This window comes from Syngnathus scovelli, chromosome 18 (genome assembly GCF_024217435.2).
Source record: "Syngnathus scovelli strain Florida chromosome 18, RoL_Ssco_1.2, whole genome shotgun sequence".
In the NCBI taxonomy this organism is placed as follows: domain Eukaryota; kingdom Metazoa; phylum Chordata; class Actinopteri; order Syngnathiformes; family Syngnathidae; genus Syngnathus; species Syngnathus scovelli.
Window position 1 is genome coordinate 696,479 of NC_090864.1, and position 11,186 is coordinate 707,664.

At 44.1% G+C, this 11,186-nt stretch overlaps 1 long non-coding RNA gene across 1 annotated transcript; it reads right to left on the reverse strand.

Moving 5' to 3' along the window:
- Positions 1–957: 957 nt before the first annotated feature.
- Positions 958–7,854, reverse strand: LOC125985971 (uncharacterized). Its single transcript, XR_011085718.1, has 2 exons — positions 4,578–7,854; positions 958–4,519 (listed from the first exon to the last, which is right to left on the reverse strand). It is a non-coding gene; the product is annotated as an uncharacterized lncRNA (long non-coding RNA).
- Between the last annotated feature and the right edge of the window lie 3,332 nt (positions 7,855–11,186).

The window sequence follows — 11,186 nt, forward strand, 5'->3', positions numbered from 1 at the left end:
AGAAACCTTGAGAAGAGACCACAGATGGGAGGGTCCCTCTTCTAGGATGACCAGGCTGCAATGGATGCAGAGAGGACACATAGTACAAACAGTGTAGACAAAAAAGGTGTGGCAAGCGGGATGTTATTGCACAGTAATGACTCTGAGACTCTAAGAGTGGTGTGAGTTCATCAGAGCGACAGCCTGGGGGAAGAAGCTGTCTCTGTGTCTGCTGGTTTTAGTGTACAGAGCTCTATAACGGCGTCCGGAGGGGAGTAGTTCAAACAGGCTGCAACCTGGGTGCGAAGGGTCTGTTGAGATGTTACTTGCAAGTTTCCTGGTCCTGGACAGGTACAAGTCTTGGATAGATGGGAGGTTGATTCCAATTATCTTTTCTGCAGTCCTTATTGTCCGTTGCAGTCTGTGCTTGTCTTGTTTGGAGGCCGATCCAAACCAGACAGTGATGGAGGTGCAGAGGACAGACTGGATGATGGCAGTGTAGAAGGTCTTCAGCAGCTCCCGTGGCAGGTTGAACTTCTTGAGCTGTCTCAGGAAGTACAGCCTCTGCTGGGCCTTCTTCCGGACAGAGTCTATGTGGCCGGTCCATTTCAGGTCCCGAGAGATTGTGGTTCCCAGGAACTTGAAGGTGTCTGATGAGACAATAGTATTACTGCGGATAGTGAGGGGTGAAAGTGGTGAAGGGCCTCGCCTGAAGTCCACTGTCATCTCCACGGTCTTGAGCGGGTTCAAGTCCAGGTGGTTTTGGCTGCACCAGTGACCAGCCGCTCCACCTCCTGTCTGTACGCAGTCTCATCACCGTTCTGGATCAGTCCGATGAGAGTGGTGTCGTCTGCATACTTCAGGAGCTTCACGGAAGAGTCACTTGCGGAGAAATCGTTGGTGTAGAAGAGAAGAGCAGTGGGGAGAGGACTGTTGGGTTGACAACATTTATCTGAAATCAATCTCGGAGACGGTAGGTCTTTCTTGGCTTAGCGTTTTCTCCTGCGCAGAAGGGCGCATCCCAGACACAGCAAGTGTGGCTGAGATTCGCGCTCTGCTCTGAGTTTTGCCGAGCTTTTTATTGAGAAAGAAACAATTGGGCAAGTGTACATGATCGGGTAGGTTCACAGGCAGGAAATACATTCCATAGTTATATCTCATTACCACAGAACAAACTCTCATGGACGGAGCAGTATGGACGTCTCATGACTATTAGCTTAACAAAAACGTAGTCTTTAGTGGCCCTGGGAATACATCCCGGTGTCGTACTCATGACTTCAACTTAAATGAGACCTCTGTCTGCTTCAGCCATCCCATGACAATCTCATGATCTGAACATGTCTAGCTAACTATGGGGCTTATTGTATAGCGCGGCTAATGACTCCAGTCATTAGCCGGCCATATGCCCCCAAATCATTTTCACAAGGCTAGATGGTCACATACTGCGGAGAGTCTTGCACACAAAAGTAGATACATAGAATCCAATGATAAAAAGTATATCATTTCCAACATTCCCTCCTGTTTTTAACATTGGAATTCATGGGAAAACAAAACATCAACTAATAACTACATATGTGTATAAATGAGTATATGCTTACACAATATAGTATAGTACCATCAAAAAGCATGAAAGTTTACATTCCAGAGTTTATCAGAACTACAGCCCTTCATCCGGCTTTGGCTATGTTCGTTATAATGGAATGTATTTTGTTCTGGATCGTCAAGAAAAATAGACAGGTAGGCGATTTACGCAAGGCGGTCCCACTCATCTTGTTCACACTGGGCCAACATGATATTCTGGACAGCAGATGCTGATGTCAACCTTTTAGTCATGTGACTAATTAAAATAATGCCGCATGTGGTCGTTTGATAAAGTAATGAAGGACATAATATTGACACAATATCACAGCATACTGCAAAGTTGAAATGCTCTTAGTTTTGCCCCCCTTGCATATGTATGTGTCTGTCGTTGAATTGCTCTGGGATCACTGCCCAGGGCCTGCTGTCCATCCAAGATCTTTATGTCCACTTCACCGTCCTCAGAGTCTCTTCCCAGGCCCCGGTCAGCGTTCAGGAGTTCCCTAGTAATCGACATCTCCATAACCAGTCGTCAGCAAACAATTCTTCTCCTTTGTGGTTGTTTGGGGCACGGGGATGATTGGTGGTCGTTGTTCAATAGAACCTCCAAGCGTCCCTGCATCTACTCCTACGATCCAGAGGCCCGCGTGAACCTAAAACAAACAAACAAACAAACAAACAACAACACTCCCCCCAGGAGTTATGAATTATCTTCCTTATTTCTCATCGTGCTGTCAGTCTCGCACGATTTCTCCTGTGACTGCTGCCTGTTGAATTCTGGCACGTCCTGTTAAAGCCTCCAAAACAAGTGAATCCAAAAAAGCATTGAATGTCACAATTAAATTTTATATGTATCTATTTACGCACTCAAACGTAACTCCACCCCCCTTTAACACATTCGCCCAATGTGTCATTAGGCATTTAAAAAGGAACCGGCAAACGTCCTACCACATCATCACGTCTTGCAGCCAGTCCTGTCGAACCTTGCAGTCATCCAGGATCGTCATCCCCAAGTTCCTGAAAATTGACTGTGCACCTCACACTCGGCAATACCAACAACGGACACTTGTGCTCACAAAACTACACAGGCATCGAGTATCTACTAAATGAATATAGACACACAATGAATCATGGCGCACGGGGATTCCGTCCTGAAAATCATCAATCATCATAAAAATCAAAAGGGTTAGGGTTAACATTTTCACGTGAATTCAACATAAACTTTCCAAGACTGCAATCGACAACCTGCAAAAGTAATACAAGTTATAAAACTGATGGAAATGATATACTTTTTATCATTGGATTCTATGTAACTACTTTTGTGTGCAAGATTCTCCGCAGAATCTGGCCTCGTGAAAATGACTTGGGGGCATATGGCAGTCATTAGCCGCACTATACAATAAGCCCCACAGTTAGCTAGACATGTGTAGATCATGAGATTGTCATGGGACGGCTGAAGCGGACAAAGGTCATGAGTACGGCACAGCAATGTATTCCCAGAGGCACTAAAGACTACATCTTTGTTGAGCTAATGGTCATGAGACGTCCATACTGCCCACTCCATAAAGAGTACTCCCTGTGTTCTGTGGTAATGGGATATAACTGTGGAATGTTGTTCTTTCTGTCTGGAAACCTATTCGACCATGTACACTTGCCCCTTTGTTTCTCTCTCAATAAAAGCACGGCAAATCTCAGAGCAGAGCGCGAATCTCAGCCACACTTGCTGTGTCCGGGATCCGCCCTTCTGCGCAGGAGAAAACGCTAAGCCAAGAAAGACCTACCGTCTCCGAGATTGATTTCTGGTAAATGTTGTCAACCCAACATTTTTGGGGGCTCGTCCGGGATTTCCTGAAAATCTGCTCGCTGATCCGAAGAGTGTTGAAGACGCCGAATCCGTGCACGGCAGAGGTCACAGGACGCCTGAAGGAAAGCCCTGGGGAACAATGTTCATCCACCAGGCCGGCGTCCGGTTCAGCACCTCTCGGCAGCGAGGATTGACGGAAACTTCAAAGGAAATCTCTCGGAGACTCGGTGAGACCTTTTTGTTGGCTGCGTGGTTGGGGTATTTTAGTCCCCAGAAAAAGGGTACCTGGGTAAGGACAGCGGAGTCCTTGTTGTGAATTCCAAGTGATAGGAATTCGGTCTACAGATGGAACTTGTAGACGGAAATACTGTGATGGACCTCATTTGAACCATTTTAAATTGACAGATTACCCTAAACTTAAATTGCAAGTCTTAACTGTTATTTCTCTCAATTATACTGTAATTTCCAGAAACTCCTCCTATTTTCAGGCCACTATCTATCTTTTGTTTTCCTAACTTTGATTTTATGCCATTCTCTCTATTACCTTTCCACCTTTCCTGATTTGAGCCTTCAATTTCTGATCTAGTTTCCAAATTTTGCCTAGTATCATCTCTATTTTGACCTCAGTATTAATGGTGTTATGCTCACTTTACAGATATTACTGAACTGTCCTGAATTTATAATTCACTGCCAGTACATCGAAGGCCATTTCTCAGCTGTTCACTTTTTCCATGTTCCTGTTAGGCTCCACTATTCGAATCTTCGAATTTTCATATAGAGTTTCTTTTAGGTTCCTGTGTGGATCATGTTTCACACAAACAGGACATGCTTAAAAAAACATTTTTTTTTCAAGAATCTAAACCAAAGGTAACTAATAGGTAACTAATAACTCATCTCCCCCCTGTTGTCACATAAGTGACACAACAGGCGTTGCCTTAAAAGTCATTTTGGCAAAACAGTTTTGTTATTGACATCGTCAATAGCACCTTATCCATTATCACACCCTTTGTTGTTTGAACTAATATCATTTTCAATCTTGTCAATCCTTCTTCTACTTTTGGTGTCCACGCGAATGTATCTTTGACTGCTAACGGCTGTCCATGAGCCACTCCTGTTAGTGGCTTAGCAATTTCAGCATAGCATGGAGCCCAAGCTCAGCTGTAATGACAAAAAAAAACATCAGTTGTTCTTCGTGGCACCTCCTGGCTTTCCTGACCTCTCGGTTCAGTGTGTTTCTGGTCTGCTTGAACAGGTCCCGGTCGCCGCTCCTGTAGGCCTCCTCCTTGACTTTGCGCAGCCTCCTAAGGTTCGGTGTAAACCAAGGTTTGTCGTTGTTGTACGTGCAGAAGGTCTTAGTCTGCACACACAGATCCTCACAAAAACTGATGTATGATGTGACAGTGTCAGTGAGTTCATGCAAGTCTGAATTTGCAGCTTCAAAAACACTCCAATCGGTGCAGTCAAAGCAGGCTCGGAGGTCCTGCCTTGACTCCAATGTCCACTTCCTGACAGTCCTCACCACAGGCTTTTAGTTTTTAGTTTCTGTCTGTAGGCAGGGATCAGATGAACTAGACAGTGGTCCGAGAGTCCTAAAGCTGCACAAGCCACAGAGTGGTATGCATCCTTAATTACGGTGTAGCAGTGGTCCAGTGTCTGTGCCCCTCTGGTGGGACACGTTATGTGCTGTCTGTATCTGGGGAGTTTGTGTGCGAGGTTCGCCCTGTTAAGATCACCCAGAACAATGATTAGTGAATTTGGTAGAAGTTTCTCCATGTCTGTCACCTGGTCAGCCAGCATCTGCGTGGCTTCACTCGCACGTGCGTGTGGTGGGATGTAAACAGCCGCCATGACGATCGAGGAGAACTCCCGTGGTGAATAGAACGGCCGGCAGTTTATGAAAAGTGTTTCTAGGAGAGGGCTGCAAAACTCTTTCAACACCATGACATCGGTACACCAACGTTCATTAATGTAGAAACAGAGACCACCTCCCTTTGATTTTCCGGAGAGCTCCGCGCTGCGATCTGCACGCGTTAGCCGAAACCCAGCTAACTCCATGGCGTGGTGGGGGGTTCGTTCGCTAAGCCACGTCTCAACAAAACACAGCGCGGCGGATCTGCTGAAGTCCGTGTTCCTTGAAGTGAGGAGCAGCAGTTCGTCCATCTTGTTCGCCAGGGAGCGGACATTCGCCAGATGAATTGACGGTGGGGCAGAACGGAACCCTCTCTGCCTCAGCTTTACGAGGGCTCCCGCTCGTTTTCCGCGTCGCCGCCGTCGCGCTAGCTTGTATAGCACCGCCGCTCCGGCTAAAATCTCCGACAAACAGTCTGAATCAGAGAGAACAGGAGAGAAAATACCAGAAGAAGACTGACCGATGTTTAACAGTGCTTCTCTAGTAAAAGTGATCCGGGATGGACAGCAGAAGACACAGAAAACACACAAAATAAGACAAAGAAACAGAGAGCGACTCACCGTGGCAGCCATCCGCGGCGCCATCAGTCGTAACCAAATCCCCGTAAGCGTATCGTAGCTAATGTTATGAGCGTTAGCTGTGTTTCCTTTATTGATATCCGGCAATTTAATATTTTCTCTTTTCGTTCTCTTTTACCTTAGCATACTCCCGCACATCCTATACCAATAAATTCCAGCATAGCGTAGTACCGCATAACGTAACTTTAGCAATTAAAAAGGGTTCACCTGTTTCTCTCAAAGAATCGGAAGAATCTTCCACCTTACCTGGAAAGAAGGTCTTCCCCAGTGCCACTCTCCTGAGTCACAGCGCCACCGCCGAACGCCACCCCCCCCACGAGCCTCAGCGAATTAACTGACGGCTCTCGTCATCCCATGACGTTCCCACATCTAACCGATAAGCCCTAAAACATTCGGTAACCCCTATGGTACCGTTTAATCGGGTTAGACGTGAAACATTTAAATGTAAATTGAATTCATCCTCTAAATCAAGACATATATTTAGAAATACATTCATCTACATAAATTGCGATCCCCCTAAGTCCCGCCCCCTGGAAACACTCGTAAACTCCTGTCAATCACTCTGGCGGCTCTTTTTTCCGTAATCCCCCTATCTTACAAAATCTCACATCGCCCAAATAAACGAACAATATGGAATACCATTCTCCTAAATCCCCTGGTATTATTAAAGTGTGTACCCCGATCCCCTTCATTCGTAGAATTAATTCATAACATTAATACGATCGTACATTCGTAACCAAATCCCCGTAAGCGTATCGTAGCTAATGTTATGAGCGTTAGCTGTGTTTCCTTTATTGATATCCGGTCTCATTCATCCGGCAATTTAATATTTTCTCTTTTCGTTGTCTTTTAGCTTAGCATACTCTCACATATCCTATACCAATAAAGGCTAGCATAGCGTAGTACCGTATAACTTAGCTTTAGCGATTAAAAAGGGTTCACCTGTTTTTCTCAAAAAGAATCGGAAGAATCTTCCACATTACCTGGAAAGAAGGGCTTCCCCAGTGCCACTCTCCTGCCTCACAGCGCCACAGCCGAAAGCCAACCCTTCTTTTCTCTTTTCTTTTCTCTCCCACGAGCCTCAGCGAAGCAACTGACGGCTCTCGTCATTCAATCACGTTCCCACATCTAACTGATAAGCACTAAGACATTCTGTAAACCCTATTGGTACCGTTTAATTAGGTTAGTCGTGAAACATTTAAATGTAAATTGAATTCATCATCTAAATCAAATTATATATTTAGAAATACATTCATCTACGTAAATCGCGATCCCCCTAGGTCCCGCCCCCCGGAAATACTCGTAAACTCCTGTCAATTACTCTGCCGGCTCTTTTTTTTTCTGTAATCCCCCTATTTTCCCAAACCCTCCCCTCGTCCAAATAAAAAATTCATATGGAATAAAATTCTCCTCAACCCCCTGGTATTATTAAAGTGTGTTACCCGATTCCATTAATTCGTAGAATTAATTTATAACATTAATACGATCGTATATTTGTAACGAAATCACTATAAGCGTATCGTGGCTAATGTTATGAGCGTTAGCAACGCGGAAGTACTTTTTCATTTCTGAATTTAAAGGGTATCATTAATCCCCTAATATTCGCGTCTAGCCGAGCTCTATTCGTACCACAGCGATTTAGTGTGCCAAGGGCGCCCTCAAGCGTCCCATCACGTACTATGTTTTCCTTTTATGTGTTAGAAGAAAAATCCTTCTTTTTTTTATATTTTTCTTTTAGAGTTTGCTTAAAATCAAAAATATAATTCGATTATAGTCCCCCCTTTTTTTTGTTTTGTAATTTAATTCAATTTAAACGTAAATTTTTAGATTTGGTTGGATTAAAATTCATTCTGGAATCTCATTGCATTTAGGATCAACATAAGGTTCAGTTTAGATTAATTTTGTTGAAATTTGGTGTAATTCCTAATTAATTTAGCGTTAATGGTTAGGGTCAGAGGTCAAGGTTAGAATTAGGGTTTGGGTTAGGTTTTCATTCTGAATCTGAACTTATGTAAATTTTATGAATTGATTAAGTGTTAGGATTTAATGTTAGAGTAGAGTCCAAATAAGGATGAAGATTAGAATTTGGTGTCCGAGTTGGGCACTTTATCTATGTTGTCAGGAAAACCAGCCAACCAGAGTTAGACTCTTTGATTAAATGGAAAGTGTCAGGTTTTTCTCCAACCTCCTTTCAGCCGTCTCCCAATCACATAAACATCCCCCACAAGAACTTAAACCAAGGAACAATTATGATATTTTCCCTAATTTCCATATATCGTTTCGGGAGGGCATTCCCTCCAAATTTTCCCCAACCGTGTAAACTCCACCACTAGAACTTCTATTTTAACCCCGATATTCCAGTGTTCTCCGTTTCCGTTGTTGCCAAATTGAGTCCTAGTGGATATTGAGTTTTCAACCTCCTGACCCATCTCATTTCCGCGTTTTCCCTATCCCTTTGTGTCCAGCCCGCACAGCTCTCCAAAATCCGTATTCTCAAGTTACGTAACCCGTGCAGGCGGAAATGGCGTACTACATGCGTGTTACGCTTCTGGTTATGTGTGATGCTGTAGCGGTGCGCATGCAGTCTGCTTCTGACATCATTTCGAGTCCGTCCCACATACATAACTCCACACAATCGACAGCTCATACAGTAGACCGCATTCCGCGTAGACAAGGCCTTACCCGTCTGTGTGAAGAAATGTTCTTTCTTCTGAGAGTCTGTTATCACTCCTATTGATCTCCTGGCTGCACGAGAGGACCCACTTTTCATTTTAGTGCTAACCAACAAATCTTTTAAATTTGGATTCCTTTTGAAGGCTGAAACCACCTTATGTTTCGCCTTCAGGTCAGTCAGCGCCGACGCTTCCAAATTCTGTTTAATTTTTCTGTGAACATTGACTGTGTAAGAGTTGTAAATCGAAATTAGAGGAAGTATCATTTTTTTAACCCGCTGAGTGTCCCCTCTTCTTCCTTTTTTCCATGTTTGTAGCTTAATCGTGCGAAGAAATGACCGAGAATAACCTCGTTGCTGTAATGACCTGAACAAGACTTTGGTCGCTTCTTCCCTATCTTCTGTGCGAGTGCAAATTCTCCCGAATCTCAAGAGTTGTGAATAAACCAAACCCCCAAACGTGTGTCTAGGGTGAAAACTCTTTTTGTGTAGTAGCGCATGAGTATCTGTGGATTTAAAAAATACTCTGACATCAAGTCCCCCTGTTGTATGAAATTCCGGTCCCTTATATGTAGTTGTGTCAAGAAAATTAATTTCCCTCTCGCTAATCTGTGCCGTCAGTTTAATTGAAGGGTGGTGGCCATTTAAGGTTTTAAGAAACACGTCAAATTCTTCCCTAGAATCTCCCCAAATTCCCCAAATATCATCTAAGAACCTCAGGTAAGCTATAGGTTTCTTAGAGCACTGTGTCAAGGCGTTCTCCTCCCATTCAGCCATATAGATATTGGCATAGGCTGGAGAGAAACGTTTCCCCATTGCTGTCCCCTTGACCTGTAAAAAATACCCATTGTCAAATTGAAAATCATTCTTAGTCAGATTGAGTTCCAGCAATGCCAAAATGTGTTCATCCGGGCGGCCCAAAATCGGATTACGTGCCAAAACATTGCGTACCGCCTCTAAACCCCTAGCAGTTTCAATATTAGTATACAAGTTTTCAACATCCATGGAAAACAACCAACAGGTCTGTGGCACGGTCAAGGTCCGTACTTTTGAAACAAAATCATTAGTATCTTTGATGTAACTCGGATGTAGAATTGACAAGGGATTCAAGTAATAATCTACTAGCTCAGCCGAGCCGTAGGATTCGCTACTACAATCTGACTCGATGGAACGTCCTGGCGGCATTTCGTAGGGCCAGGGCCACGATGCCGGGTCTTTATGAATCTTAGGGAGTAGATAAAAGTATCTCGGACGTGACGGGGATGCTCCTGTTAAATACAAGAATTGTTTTTTTAGTAATGTGGTGCTCTTTTCTCATTTGATCTAATATTGTGTGGACTAACTTTTCTGTATCCGGATAAATCGTTTTTTGGATCGAATGGTAATACTCCGTATTGCGAAGTTGTCGATGAGCCTCTCTCACGTAATTTTTTCGGTCCATAATGACCACCGCTGACCCTTTATCTGCTGGCTTAATAATCAATTCCTCTGCCGAACTTAAGTCGTCCAGGGCTCTTCTTTCGCCCTCTGTCAAATTTGGCATCTCTCTTGGGACTTCCACTTGTTTTAGGACTGCTCTGTCTTTGTGTATTAATACTTTTATCTCCCTGGGTACTTCATCATCCTTGGGCTCCCACATTGAAGCCGACTGGAATTTGGGTGGTGCTGCCGTCGTCGAAGTTCCAAAATAAGAGTCTAGTTTTAACCTTCTATGGTACTGTCGCACATGGGCCTTGGTGATCCTTCTCTGATCCTTCATCATGGTTGCGGTGGGGACGAATGTAAGCCCCTTCTCCAGAAGCTCCCTATGATCTTTCGTCAAACTAAAGGAGGTCGACAGGTTGACCACTGGATCAGCCAGGGTTATCTCCTTGAGTTAGGGGAGGCTCCTTGGCATAAAAAAGGTTTTCCACAAGTTATCTATCTATCTCTTCAGCCGTGTCCGTTGTCCAATGGATGTTGTCCGGTCCTGTGGTAAACAGTCTTGATGATAAGCGTTGAATCGAATGACCCGTTTCCTCTATTATTTCATTCAGTTCCCTAAGGTTGGCTTGGATCTCCAAAGGAAGTGATTGGGAATAATTAATTTTAGGAATGAATATTTTAGCATAAGGAAAAGTGGCCTTAGCTGCTCCCAGCAATCTGGCTATCTCCTTGGATATGAATATTGGGATGACCCTACCTCTATTGTTAAGGCCCAAGGATAAAATGACCCCTAGCACGTTGGGAGAGGTTGCAGTTCTGTTTCTGAGTAGGTGAATCCCATGGCGGATTTTAGCTCCCGGGTAACAGTCCACTTGTACTTCGCGGTCTTCGATTTTCTGCAATTTGGCCAAGTTTGAATCACCTACAATCAACCATCTTCTCTGGGGAAACAAAAACCAATTTGCCCTCTTATTCCCTTCATGTTCGTGTGTGGTGTACATCGATTGTGGTTCGGTTTGTGTGTCACGTGACTGGAAGAATATTGTTTCCAGTAATTTCGGTCGTGGTGTCTCTCTTCTCCTAATTGGTGTTTCTGACGAGTTAGGGCCAGTAGGTTCCTGGTATTTCCTCCTTATTCCTTCAATGCGCTTCATTAGAGTCTCTGTCGTCGGTTCTTCGGAAGCTGTCGAGTCTTCCTCTTGAGTCGGTGAAGGTAAGTCTTCCATCTGCTGGTCAAGGTAA